This window comes from Carica papaya, chromosome 2 (assembly GCF_054855325.1).
Source record: "Carica papaya isolate Zhongbai chromosome 2, ASM5485532v1, whole genome shotgun sequence".
Classification (NCBI taxonomy): domain Eukaryota; kingdom Viridiplantae; phylum Streptophyta; class Magnoliopsida; order Brassicales; family Caricaceae; genus Carica; species Carica papaya.
The window spans coordinates 24,490,051-24,504,287 of record NC_142310.1 but is presented as its reverse complement, the minus strand read 5'-3'; the positions used below and the strand labels follow the sequence as shown (position 1 = coordinate 24,504,287).

The following is a 14,237-nucleotide window of genomic DNA, read 5'->3' as shown; positions in this document are numbered from 1 at the left end:
AAGAGAAAAGTGCATTATAATTGCTTAAAATTACATTGAGCATGCAGGTATTTTAATAAATAGTTGTAGCCATGTCAAGAAGGGGGAAGAGAAAAATTAAAGAATGAATAATAGTACTAGTGCAAGATATAAAATATTAAAGAGAAGATTAATTTGAAGAAAATCATAATTCAAAGTAATCCAAGTACATGTATGCATGCAACTCGATGACTACAACTATGATGGTGACAGCTACAATTATTATGATGACTACAACTATTAAGGCGACTACTACGATGAAACTGACAACATATCTTTGTGATGGAATGTAATTGGTTATTTAAAGTACATCTCCAACAACACTCCAAAAAATTTAAAATTAAATATCATAATACTCGATTCCTAAGGGAAGTTAAACCCACTAGACCATATCAGTCCATTATTCTGGTTGTTCTTATGGGTGAATGGCACCATCATCTCCGCTTATTCCCCATCTGCTCAAGATTGTTGGTGATGTGCTTGCGGGTTCATCCCATCAATGAACCACATCTATAGCTGCTGCAACATCTGCACCGGATGATCCTCCGTGATCTTAGTGAATGTCTCCTTAGGACCCTTCATCACTCCTGCGTCTGTGGCCTCTTGAGGCTGAGGTGACTTCCAGAGTGTTCCAATACTCTTTTGGATTTCTTTGAAGTATTGTTCAATGAGCCAACCCAAATTTTTGAGATTAATAAGGTTGAGTTGGTGGAGGGGCTTCCCGATAAGACTTTGGAATATGATATACGTGATCTCTTTCTCGCGATTGTCCTTGCACTGTTTCTTCAGTTGATTAGTTGCCTTAGCGATCTTTTGGCACAAGAAACTCTCTTGATTCACCATTTTCTTGCTTTGCTCCATCTCGGGCAACCTCTTAAAATCAGAAAGTACGCATTGGGCTCCGAAAGGGGAAGGCCAAACCTCTTGTTTTGAGTCATAGGGGCTGTAAATTATTGCACAGGCTTTGACATCGCAGAGAGTGCTGAGTTCACTCACTTTTTTCATCAATCCCTTATTTCTTTGTTTGAACATGGCTTTTCTTGCAGAGTCGTTAGTGATATAAGCGAGCTTAACGTTTTTTTTAGTCATGGTGTTTTGTCGTGTCTGTCCAAGGAGCAAGAGAGTGTATATATAGAATGAGACAAACATTGAATAGTTATTAGTAAGGAATGGGAAGTGGAGCATTTTAATATAGTAGAATATACAATGTAAGGTAAGATGTGGTGCATTTTAAAATTGCAAGGTAAATGTTCAAATTATCTCCAAAAATGTTATGCCTTTAATAGGGGATATGGGAAAATCTTGTCATTTAAGGAGTGTAATTCACAAAATTTAATTAGTAAAATATTGAAAGGCTACACTTATCTAAAATCATCCAATCCTCCCTTTTAATTACAAGTTATTGATTCATTGTAATGCACTTATATACCTACTCTCTCTTGCATTGTCCCAGCATGCATTCACACTTGAAATTAATCATACATGGCAACCATACACACCTCCTTATCTTATACACACTCACAGATATTACTCTTAATCATCAACTAATGTGGCCACCTCCTTCCAAATCAAACTTAATTATGTGTTTTGATCTCCTACACCTTCCAACATTTTATTTTTTACTTTTTTAAAAAAGAAACAAAAACCATAGATATATTGTTTTTTATTTGCTTTTATGCATTAATGTCAATATTCATTTTTTTCTAATTCGCAAAAATAAATTTTATTTATAAGAAAAATATGTGATCATCCTTAAAATCAATGCTGATTTTCTTCATCTTTTAATTTCTTCTGCAAACTTTACACTCCAAAACTTTATTGTTACCAAAGAAAATTTAATTACACATGCACAAGATTTCATAATAATTATACATATAATGTAGGCATATGGTGATTTTTTCTGAACTCCATAATAATTAATTATTTCATTTGGTATGTAGTACATAGAATATGATTATTAGAGCAATTATATATTTGATTTTATCTTTATGGAATACTGTAACACCCAAATTTTATTATTTTTATTTTTTAATTTATTTTAATTTATATTAGAATTTTAGTTTAATTTTTCAATATTTAATTTATAAGGTTTTAATTTAATTTAATTTAATTTAATAAAAATAAAAAATAATAATAATGATAAAATAGGGTAAAATTATTTTTGAAATTTAATTGAAATTGATTTTGAAAAAAATGGGTGAAAATTTAGATTCTGGTAGTGTTTTTGAAAAGAAAATCAGAAATCGGGGGTCAAAACACAATTTAAAAAAGTTGTGCTACGTCAGCAGCCACGTCAGCAGCCCAGTCAGCAGTCTCGGCCAACCAGAACACGCCGTGTGGCAAGGAAGTTGACGCGAGAGGCCATGCGGGACGGAGGCATGTGGGCGATCCACGTGCACGGAATCGAACGGTCCAGATCTCACGAGTGCGGACGGCCTAGATCTCACGCGCACGGACGGCCTAGATCTCACGCGTGCGGATGGCCCAGATTGAATCACGCACGGACGGCCCAGATTGAATCATGCACGGACGGCACAGATCGTATCGCGATGGACGATCAAGATTTATTCCTATTTTAATCACGACCGGACAGCCCAGATTAAATCGTGATGGACGACTGAGATTAAAAGGGGAAGGTTATAAATAACCTCACCCACACCTGACCCCAAACCGTAGCCGCCAGTACCCTCGCCAGAGAAGAAGAACCAGTCACCGGAGGAGCCGGCCGCCGCCACCCGCCGCCGCATCGGAGGGTTTTTCGACTGCTAAACGATGTAAATTTTCTCCCTTTGGCTCATTTTTCGATGCTGAATCAGCCTATGGCCAAATTAGAGGCAAACCACCGGCCAATCGGCCGGAAAACACCGCCGAAGTCCAGCACCGCCGCCGCAGCTTCCCTCAGTTTTTGTCTCCGGTGAGGCCTTTTCTGGTTCCCGTTCGATGCAATTTTTACACCACTGTGATCACCGTCCTTTTCTCTACAGGTTGACCAGAGCAAAACATCAAATCGAGACTCGCACCGGAGAAGCCGCCGCACCAGAGAGCTTCGCCGCCGATAAGTCTCAGTTTTTCGTGATTTTTTGGCCCAACGAGGGCCCTAGGGTTGTTTTATCGTAGGAACCAATGCAAGTTTGGCAAAATTTGACCAAAAACATCCAAGAATGGTCAACTCGAGGCGGATCACCGCCGCGGACGGCGGTGCCGTCGCTGAAGCTCGGTGGAGCCGTCGTGCCGAAATTCTGATATTGGCTGAAAAGGGGCCCTGGGTCTGATTTGGGGTTTTTTGGGACACGTGCAGGTACTGGTAGTGCGTTTCAGTTTCCCGGGGAAAATTTAGGGAATTTAGGGACAGCCCGTAGGCACATTGTAGAGCTGATTTCAGACGCCAAAACAAGTAAGGATTTCTCACCCTATTTTCTATCACGATATTAAAGCTCAATGAATGATAAAACGGTATTTCATGAATTGTGTATAATTAGTTAAGGTTGCTAATGGAGCCCGAATCTGATGTATTTTTTGGTCAGTTGTTGTTTGATCTATTTTATAGTTTTAAATACAGTATGGTACCTAATGTGTTTATTTTATGATTTCGTATGCATGAATCATGGTTTTTTTTATTATGTTTTGAATTATGGTGAACCCGATGTTGTGTTGTTTTGTTTGGTGTTCATTATTGGTTTACGTGTTTGTGTATGATTGGAAAATTGAGACCAAGGAAAATGGAAAAAAGGTTATGTGAATTGATAAATAGATAATGTGGACAGTCTTACTAGATATCCTGGGAGATGGTGGACGGACTGGATCCGTAGGGAACCCTACTAGGAACGTGGTCTCTCATATCGGACGGGATATGGAGACCTTATGTGTTTGGCGCCCATCCCGGACTGGGTATGGGGACGGCCTATTTCATCCTCATACCGGACGGGGTATTGAGGTTTATGGTTTTGGCTCCCATATCGGACGGGGTATGGGACTGTATGTTGAGGTTCATTATTTTGGCGCCCATACCGGATGGGGTATGGGGACAGCCCTGGAATCATATTATTAATGTTGATGGTTCACGTGTAGCGGGGACCCCCTATGGATCCCCACGGATACTAGTAGGCTGGTAAAAGAGGAAATTTGTTGTCTGATTATTGAAGTGCAAAAGTATAACATGTGTTATGTTATAAAGCGTATATGATTTTATGATGGTTATAATGTTATTGTTTCCATATGTTATTTTCACGAATCTCACTGAGGTAAGTGGACAGTAAAGGTTTTTATCATTAATAAATGAGTTTGTTATAAATTATGCTCCATTGGACGTTTTTGTTTTCTACCAACCTTTACTTCTGTGGTAGTGAGATAGTGTGATGTCTTTACTGGGCTAGTGTAGTTCATTCCTTTCTTAACTATTTCAGATCAGGAAGACGTGGTTACCGAGTCTGTTCCGCAGGAAGACGGCGAGTTAGAGGCCTAAAGATTTTATAGTTCTATTTATAGTTTTTATTTCGAGTATTTCTTTTAATTAGCTTATTCTTTTATACGTTGAATACGTTTATGGTTATTGTGTAAGGGATGTTAATCAAAATTTTTATTTCGCTTCCGTATTTAAAATTTTTGATACATACATCTTCATTTAAAATTCCGGGGCTTTTACAGTTGGTATCAGAGCTGCGTTCCTCAGACTCATCCCTTACACAATAATGCTTAGAGAAATACCCACCGATAAATCGTTACTCAACTCTTCCGTGTGAAATGCAGGTGCAAAGAAATAAGGAGAGGAAGACCCCCACTAACCCGAGCAGCCCGGGATGATTCGCTTTGGGAAGATGTGGACAAAATATTTGAGATACTAGAAAGGATCATGGCTGCCCAGCAAGGTCGAGAGGAGAGAAGGGAGTTACCCGAACCTCCCCCACTACCACGGGTTGAGCCACCGCTACAGCAAGCGGATCCCGAGCCACCCCGGCATGAGCCTGCTCCACCACAGTACCACCCGGCACAACCGTCGCAGTATGAACCGGTGCCCCAGCCACCGTATTGTCTGACACTGCCACAGTACAATCCGGTGCCCCCACCATATCAGCAGGTGCCACCACAAGGCCCCCCAGTCTATCCCCAGCTGGGCCAAGTCCCTCTTCCACGGGACCCAGCTCCTTCCTTGATCGACCCAGGCTACATAGAGAGGTACAGGAGACTGAACCATTCCACTTTTGCAGGGGGATCCTCTTTTGAAGATGCCCAATACTGGTTGGCAGAGACTGAGAGAGCTTTCAAGACCTTGAGAGTGGTTCCTGAGCAGAGAGCTGCCCTTGCTATCCTACATGCTGGTAGGGGAAGCAGGTCGTTGGTGGGAGCTCAAGCAGACCACCCTGGCTACACCAGCCACTTGGGAGCAGTTCTTAATGGCCTTCTATGCGGAGTATCTCCCTGAGCACATCCGACACCTGAAGGAGATGGAGTTTGTTCAGCTGGTCCAGGGAAACATGACGGTATCGGAATATGCTAGTAAGTTCCTAGAGTTGGGCTGATACTCCCCGGAGACATTGATGGATGAAGGCAGGAAGGCCAGGAGATTCTAGTGGGGCCTCCACCCAGAAATCAAGCAACACTTATTGGTACTGGAGCTCAAGACATACTCAGCAATTCTAGCAAATGCACAGATTGTGGAGAGGAGTTTCAACACCCGTCCTCAGTCAGCAGGGAGTCACCGCCCTCGGCTCCACCCTGCAGACCAGCACCTACTATGCCGATCCATAAAATAAGAGGCCCAGACCAGTGATCCAGGCCCCTCCTCAGGCTCCAGGGGCAGCATGTGGAAAGATCTGCCAGCACTGTGGCAGGGATCACGGGGACCGACCATGCTACCATCTCAACAACATCTGTCGCATATGTGGTAGTGCCCAGCACTATTCGAGAGAGTGCCCGAGGAACCAGAACCAAGGGAGAACTCTTTTTTAGGGCAGGGTTTACAACCTTACCCAGCAGGATGCCGACGCCGACCCGGACGTGGTACAGGGTATGTACACTATCTGTGACCATATTGCTCATGTTTATTTTGACACTAGTGCATCGCATTCATTTGTTTCACATGTTTTTGCTTCCAAACTTAATGTATCACCTGATAAACTTGATTCATTGTTGTTTGTGTCTACTGTTGGGGGTGAAACACTATTAGGAAAAGTTATCTACAGGGCTTGTGCCATGGAGATAGTAAATAGAAAACTGAGTGTAGACCTGATAGGGTTAGACACGGGGGATTTTGATGTAATCTTAGGAATGGATTGGTTAGCGGCACATCACGCCACCATAGATTGCTTTAACAAGAAAATTGTATTCAATCCTCCCAATGAGGAGCCATTTACAAATTAATAAAATCATTTAGTACTTATTCCTTGATGGTAAGTTTTCTTAATTTTTTTTGTACCTTAATCTTGCTATTTTCTCTAACTAGGCAAGCCCAAGAAGGAAATTTGTATCCAAGAGATTCTGGTAGTCCGAGACTTTCTAGATGTCTTTTTGGACGAACTACCCAGACTAACAGTGGACAAAAAAGTCGAGTTCACTATAGACTTACAGCCAGGCACCCAGCCCATTTCGGTTGCTCCTTACCACATGAGCCGTATTGAGATGGAAGAGTTGAGGAAACAGATCACTGAATTACAAGAAAGTGATTTTATTAGACACAGTGTGTCCCCTTGGGGTGCTGGAGTCACTTTTGTAAGGAAGGGAGATAGAACGTTGAGACTATGTATTGATTACAGAGGATTGAACAAGGTTACGATCAAGAACAAATATCCCCTTCCAAGAATTGATGACCTCTTCGATCAGCTGTAGGGTGCACAGGTCTTCTCTAAAATAGACCTGCGGTCAAGCTACCATCAGGTGAAGATAAGAACAGAAGACATCCCCAAGACGGCCTTTCAAACCAGGTACGGACACTATGAGTTCCTGGTCATGCCATTTGGGCTAACCAACGGCCCAGCAATCTTTATGGATCTGATGAACAGGGTCTTCAGAGAGTTCTTAGATCAATTTGTTATCGTGTTCATCGATGACATCTTAGTCTACTGAAAAAAGCAAAGAAGAACATGCTCACCATCTTGCCCAAGTTTTGCAGGTCCTCAAAAACAAGAAGTTATATGCAAAGTTGAGTAAGTGTGGATTCTGGTTTGAGTAGACTGCCTTCCTAGGACACATCATATCGAAGGAAGGAGTATCAGTGAATCCCGAAAAGGTTGAAGCGGTACTTGGCTAGGAGAAGTTGACATCAGTTAAGGAAATCCGGAGTTTCCTGGAGATGGCAGGTTATTACTGCAGGTTTGTTGAAGGATTATCCAGCCTAGCAGCTCCTCTAACCCGACTCACAAAGAAGAATGCCAAATTTAAGTGGAATGAGGAATGCGAAAGAAGTTTTTTAGAATTAAAGAAGCGGCTGAGTACTGCACCCGTACTGCCTTTACTGAGTGGATCGGGGGGATATATAGTTTATAGTGATGCCTTCTATCTAGGCCTGGGTTGTGTCCTGATGCAGCATAGAAAGGTCATAGCATATGGGTCCAGGTAGTTAAAAAATCACGAGAAGAATTATCCCACCCATGACTTGGAGCTTGCCGCAATCATACACGCCTTGAAAACCTGGTGCCATTACTTATACGGAGAGACCTTTCAGATCTATACAGATTATAAGAGTTTGAAACATATATTCACTCAGAAGGAACTCAACATGTGTTAGAGAAGGTGGATGGAACTCCTTAAAGACTATGATTGTGATATCTTATACCATCTGGGTAAGGGCAACGTGCTAACAGATGCTCTCAGCAGGAAAAGTGTAGGTATTTTAGCCCATTTAATGGTTTCAGATTGCAGGCAAATTAGGGCCACACAATAGGTTCGACTTCAGGACTTGAGGAGAGTCACATGTTTGGGCCGCCTGACAGTCCAGCTCGAGTTAATCCAGAGAATAAGGGAAGCCCAGTCAGTCGACACTGCCCTGGTAGCCCGTAAGAAGGATGCAGAACAGGGAGTGAGCTCAGCATTTTGAATCTCTACCAATGGATTACTCCATTTCCAAGACAAGGTGTGTGTCCCAGATGATAGTGAGTTAAAGAGAGACATCATGACAGAGTCCCAAAGCTCGAAGTTTGCCATGCATCCAGGAAGCACCAAAATGTACCAAGGCATGCGACCCCGATTTTGGTGGAATGGGATGAAGAGAGACATAGCCGACTTTGTATCCAAGTGCTTGGTATATCAGCAGGTCAAGGCAGAGCATCAGCGCCCAGGTGGGCTACTTCAGCCGTTACTAATTCCGGAGTGGAAGTGGGAACACATCACCATGGACTTCGTAACAGGATTACCCAAGGCACGTTCAGGACATGACACCATCTGGGTAATCGTTGACCGACTTACCAAATCCACTTCTTGGCCATCAGAATGACCGACCCTTGGACAAGTTGGCAAGAATGTATATCTGAGAAATAATCATATTGCATGGAGTTCTAGTGACAGTGGTATCCGACAGGGACACCAGTTTCACTTCTCGATTTTGGAGTAGCTTTCAGCAAGCCATGGGAACAAAGCTGTCTCTCAGTACTGCCTTCCATCCTCACACTGATGGACAATCAGAAAGGGCAATTCGTACACTTGAGGATATGCTCCGAGCATGTGTCCTTGACTCCGGGGGTCATTGGGACGACCATCTACCCCTAATAGAGTCTGCCTACAACAAGAACTACCAAGCAAGCGTCGGTATAGCTCCATATGAGGCGTTATATGGGCACCCGTGCAGATCACCAATTTGTTGGGAAGAAGTGGGCGATAGAAGATTGTTCGGCCCGGAGTTGGTAGAGGAGACTACGTCTAAAATAGTTAAAATCAGAAAGAACATTTAGACAGCTTAGAGCAGGCAAAAGAGTTATGCGGACACCCGAAGGAGAGATCTAGCATTTGAGAAAGGCGACCGGGTATTCCTTAAGGTCACTCCTTTCAAGGAAATTAGTAGGTTCGACAGGAGGGGAAAATTGAACCCCCGATTTATTGGACCTTTTGAAATCTTAGACAGGATTAGTACTGCTACCTACAGACTAGCACTGCCTCCAGAGCTCTCCAAGGTCCATAATGTGTTCCACGTATCCATGCTACGTAAGTACAACCCGGAACCCTCTCATGTCTTGGCTCATGAACCGCTTCCACTCCAAGAGGACTTATCTTATGAAGAAGTACCAGTCGGTATAACGGACTGAAAGAGCATGATACTCCGCAACCGAGAAATATCATTTGTAAAGGTCGTGTGGCAGAACCACACGCCAAGGGAGGCTACCTAGGAGCTAGAATCAGATTTTAGAGCCCAGCATCCCTATTTGTTCGACTAAGAGTAAGAGGCAAATTTGGGGGACCAAATTTCCTTTAAGGGGGGAGAGTTGTAACACCCAAATTTTATTATTTTTATTTTTTAATTTATTTTAATTTATATTAGAATTTTAGTTTAATTTTTTAATATTTAATTTATAAGTTTTTAATTTAATTTAATTTAATAAAAAGAAAAATATAATAATGATAAAATAGGGTAAAATTATTTTTGAGATTTAATTGAAATTGATTTTGAGAAAAAGGGGTGAAAATTTAGATTATGGGGGTGTTTTTGAAAAAGAAATCAGAAACCGGGGGTCAAAATACAATTTAAGAAAGTTGTGCCACGTCAGCAGCCACCACGTCAGTAGCCCTAGCCAACCAGAACACGCCGCGTGGCAAGGAAGCTAACGCGGGACGGAGCCACATGGGCGATCCGCGTGCACGCGATCGAACGGTCCAGATCTTACGCATGTGGACGGCTCAAATCTCACCCGCACGGACGACCCAAATCTCACGCGTGCGGACGGCCCAGATCGCATTGTGATGAACGGCCTAGATTTATTCCTATTTTAATCGCGATCAGACGATCCAGATTAAATCGTGATGGATGACTGAGATTAAAAGGGGAAGGTTATAAATAACCTCACCCACACCTGACCCCAAACCCTAGTCACTAGTACCCTCGCCGGAGAAGAAGAACCAGTCACCGGTGGAGCCGGCCGCCGCCACCCGCCGCCGCACCGGAGGGATTTCCGACCGCCAAACAAGGTAAATTTTCTCCCCTTGACTCGTTTTTCGATGTTGAATCTACCTATGGCCAAATCAGAGCCAAACCACCGGCCAATCTTTCGAAAAACACCGCCGAAGTCCAGCGGTGCCCCCGTGGCTTCCCTCAATTTTTGCCTATGACGAGGTCCTTTCCGGTTCCCGTTCGATGCAATTTTTACACCACTGTGATCACCGCCCTTTTCTTTGTAGGTTGACCGGAGCAAAACATCAAATCGCGACTCATGTCGGAGAAGCCACCGCACCCGAGAGCTCCACCGCCGGTAAGTCTCAATTTTTCGTGATTTTTTGGCCCACTGAGGGCCCTAGGGTTGTTTTATCATAGGAACCAATACAAGTTTGGCCGAATTCAGCTGAAAATAGCCAAGCCAAGGCGGATCGCCGCCGCGGGCGGGGGTGCCGTCGCTGGTGCACGGCGGAGCCGCCGTGCTGAAATTCTGATATTGGCCGAAAAGGGGCCCTGGGTCTGATTTGGGGTTTTTTGGGACATGTACAGGTACCGGTAGTGCATTTTAGTTTTCCAAAAAAAATTCAGGGAATTTAGGAACAGCCCGTAGGCACATTGTAGAGCCGATTTCAGACCCCAAAACAAGTAAGGATTTCTCACCCTATTTTCTATCACGGTATTAAAGCTCAATAAATGATAAAACGGTATTTCATGAATTGTGTATAATTAATTAAGGTTGTTAATGGAGTCTGAATCTGATGTATTTTTCGGTCAGTTGTTGTTTGATCTATTTTATAGTTTTAAATGCAGTATGGTACCTAATATGTTTATTTTATAGTTTCGTATGCTTGAATCATGATTTCTTTTATTATGGTTTGAATTATGGTGAACCCGATGTTGTGTTATTTTGTTTGGTGTTCATTATTGGTTTACGTGTTTGTGTATGATTGGAAAATTGAGACCAAGGAAAATGGAAAAAAAGTGATATAAATTGATAAATGGATAATGTGGACAGCCTGACTAGATATCCTGGGAGATGGTGGACGGACCGGATCCGTAGGGAATCCTACCGGGAACGTGGTCTCTCATATCAGATGGGGTACGGAGACCTTATGTGTTTTGGCGCCCATATCGGACGTGGTATGGGGACGACCCGTTTCACCCTCATACCAGACGGGGTATTGAGGTTTATGGTTTTGGTGCCCATACCGGACGGGGTATGGGACGGCCCGTTTCACCCTCATAACGGACGGGGTGTTGAGGTTCATGGTTTTGGCGCCCATACCGGACGGGGTATGGGGACGGCCCTGGAATCAGATTATTAATGTTGATGGTTCACGTGTAGCGGGGACCCACTATGGATCCCCACGGATACTAATAGGCTGGTAAAAGAGTAAATTTGTTGTCTGATTATTGAAGTGCAAAAGTATAATATGTGTTATGTTATAAAGCGTATATGATTTTATGATGGTTATAATGTTATTGTTTCCATATGTTATTTTTACGAATCTCATCGAGGTAAGTGGACAGTAAAGGTTTTTATCATTAATAAATGAGTTTGTTATATATTATGCTTTATTGGTCATTTTTGTTTTCTACCAACCTTTACTTCTGTGGCAGTGAGATAGTGTGATGTCTTTACTGGGCTAGTGTAGTTCATTCCTTTCTTAACCATTTCAGATCAGGAAGACGTGATTCCCGAGCCCGTTCCGCAGGAAGACGGTGAGTTAGATGCCTAAAGATTTTATAGTTCTATTTATAGTTTTTATTTCGAGTATTTCTTTTAATTAGCTTATTCTTTCATACGTTGAATACGTTTATGGTTATTGTGTAAGGGATGTTAATCAGAATTTTTATTTTGCTTCCGCATTTAAAACTTTTGATATATACATCTTCATTTAAAATTCCGGAGCCGTTACAAATACTATTAATCACAATTATTAAAGTTATAATATCTCTCTATATCACAACAAATTATATACATTTAGTAGACAATTAACTACTATATGCAATCGAGCTTTATTTTTTATTTTCTTTGTTCATAATAATACTTACATTTTTTCATGAAGCTATAACCAATAACCAATAATTATTTTGAAAAAGAAGACTTGTTTAAAGATCATATGTGCAAAAAAAATACTTAAAATACATAATAACGCATACAAAAGAAGGAAAAGAAGAAGAAAATTATGCATCTTTGCTTTCAATCAATTACATGCAACTAAGAAATCCACTACACTAATTTGTTTTAGATATGTAATGTAGTGTTTAGACCATTTTATGGTTGTTTCTGCCACTTTTTAGATGATGCACTTGTTTTATGCTATAAGGTCTCATGTATTTAGATGATACTAATGGTTGGTTTTGGCATATAGGAATACCTAATGGTTAGTTTTATAAATATATTTGTTATTGATAAAAGCTCTCTTACTTTTCAAAAAGAATATTAATTCTGAAAAATGAAAATAAAATTTAGGATTTAATTTTTTTTAATAAAAATTCATATATTTCATTAATTAGGTGACACAATCTCCTAAAGATAATGTACGAAAAACATAATTCGAATCAAAAATCTCTTATAAAGATAGGAAATCCCAATCATATTGTTAAGGAACGATTAGTATAATTCAAATTTAACATATAACAACAAAAGTAATATAGATGAATACATATTAACTTTTGTGATATCTAACAAATTTTAAAGAAATCAAAGTATAGTTCCTGCCAAATTAATGCAGTAATAATATAAATGTGTTGTCTCTCTTCTAGTAAAAAAAATGATACTAGCATGGTTCAATACTCCATATTGACCTTTTATATTATTTTTTTCAAATAAAATAAAATTTATCAATGATAATTAATCATTACAAACACAAGGAGAAGTGCCATTAAAAATATATCGGACTATCATAATACAAATTAAGAAGGAAGAGAAGGCACAACCATGTTCAGAAAACCACTAGAAGGAAATAATTCACTATCCATTATTGCTTCTAACCTTTAAGATAATTATGATAAGTTATAGATTACATGCTACTATACATATAAATAACTAAAACTAATTAAAGATTACATGTGTGTGTGTGTGTGTGTATATGTAAAATAATCCTTATTCTTAATATCGCATATTTAGCAAAATATACAAGATACTATCTGAATACTCAAAGGAGCTAGTACACATAAACTTCTCATCAACACTCTAAATTGGTAATATATATGTGAGAATAATTTTTTAGCTTTTTAAAATATAGGAAAAAAGATAAAACAATCTATCTATCTATTAGCTAGTTAAAAGTCGAAATAAGTCTATTCAAGTAATTGAATAACATATTTATAATTTAGTTTGACATATTTTTCCTGATATAAGTATAATTTCATATTAATAAAAATATTAATTGTTTAAGATGGTCATAATATATCAGGATTTTCTTTAATGAAAATATTATTTCTTAATCTCAGTATCCTAAATTTTAAGTCTACGATCTGAACGTGCATTCATATATATTAATCCCATACAAAAATCTCATTTGAAATCTAAAAAAAATTTGAGTGGCTAGCAAACTTAATCATCATCCTAAATAGACTGAATTTCTATATATACTACATCAATAATGCTTCTATCATCACTCCACTACATATAAGAAAATAAAAGAAAGGAAAAAAAGAGAGAAAAACATTCCAATAGTTTAAAACTACATTGGACATGCATGTATTTTAACAAATAGCAATGAAGCGACATCAACCTGGGGCAAGAGAGAAAATGAAAAATAAAAGAGTAGTTCTAGTACATGAGATATAAAATATTGAAGAGAAGATTAATTCTAATGCAAACCAATACCTTTACATGCATGCATGCGATGTGATGAGAGAATCCTCGTTGATCAGAGACGATGTCTCCCCCGGAACCTTCATCACTCCTCCATTTGTGGCCCCCTTAGGCTGAGGTGATTTATTGAGTGTTTCTATCTTTTTTTGGATTTCTTTGAGGTTTTGTTTAATTAGCCAACCCTATTGAGATCAATGAGGTTGAGTTGGTGGAGGGGCTTCCCAACAAGGCTTTGAAACATGATATGCATGATTTACTTCTCCTTATTGTCTTTGTGTTTCTTCTTCACTTGGTCAGTTTCCTTAGTGATCATCTATCAAA

General features: G+C 40.2%; 1 pseudogene; it reads right to left on the bottom strand.

The window, feature by feature from the left end:
* Positions 1-528: 528 nt before the first annotated feature.
* Positions 529-1,107, bottom strand: LOC110826182 (agamous-like MADS-box protein AGL80 pseudogene; annotated as a pseudogene).
* Between the last annotated feature and the right edge of the window lie 13,130 nt (positions 1,108-14,237).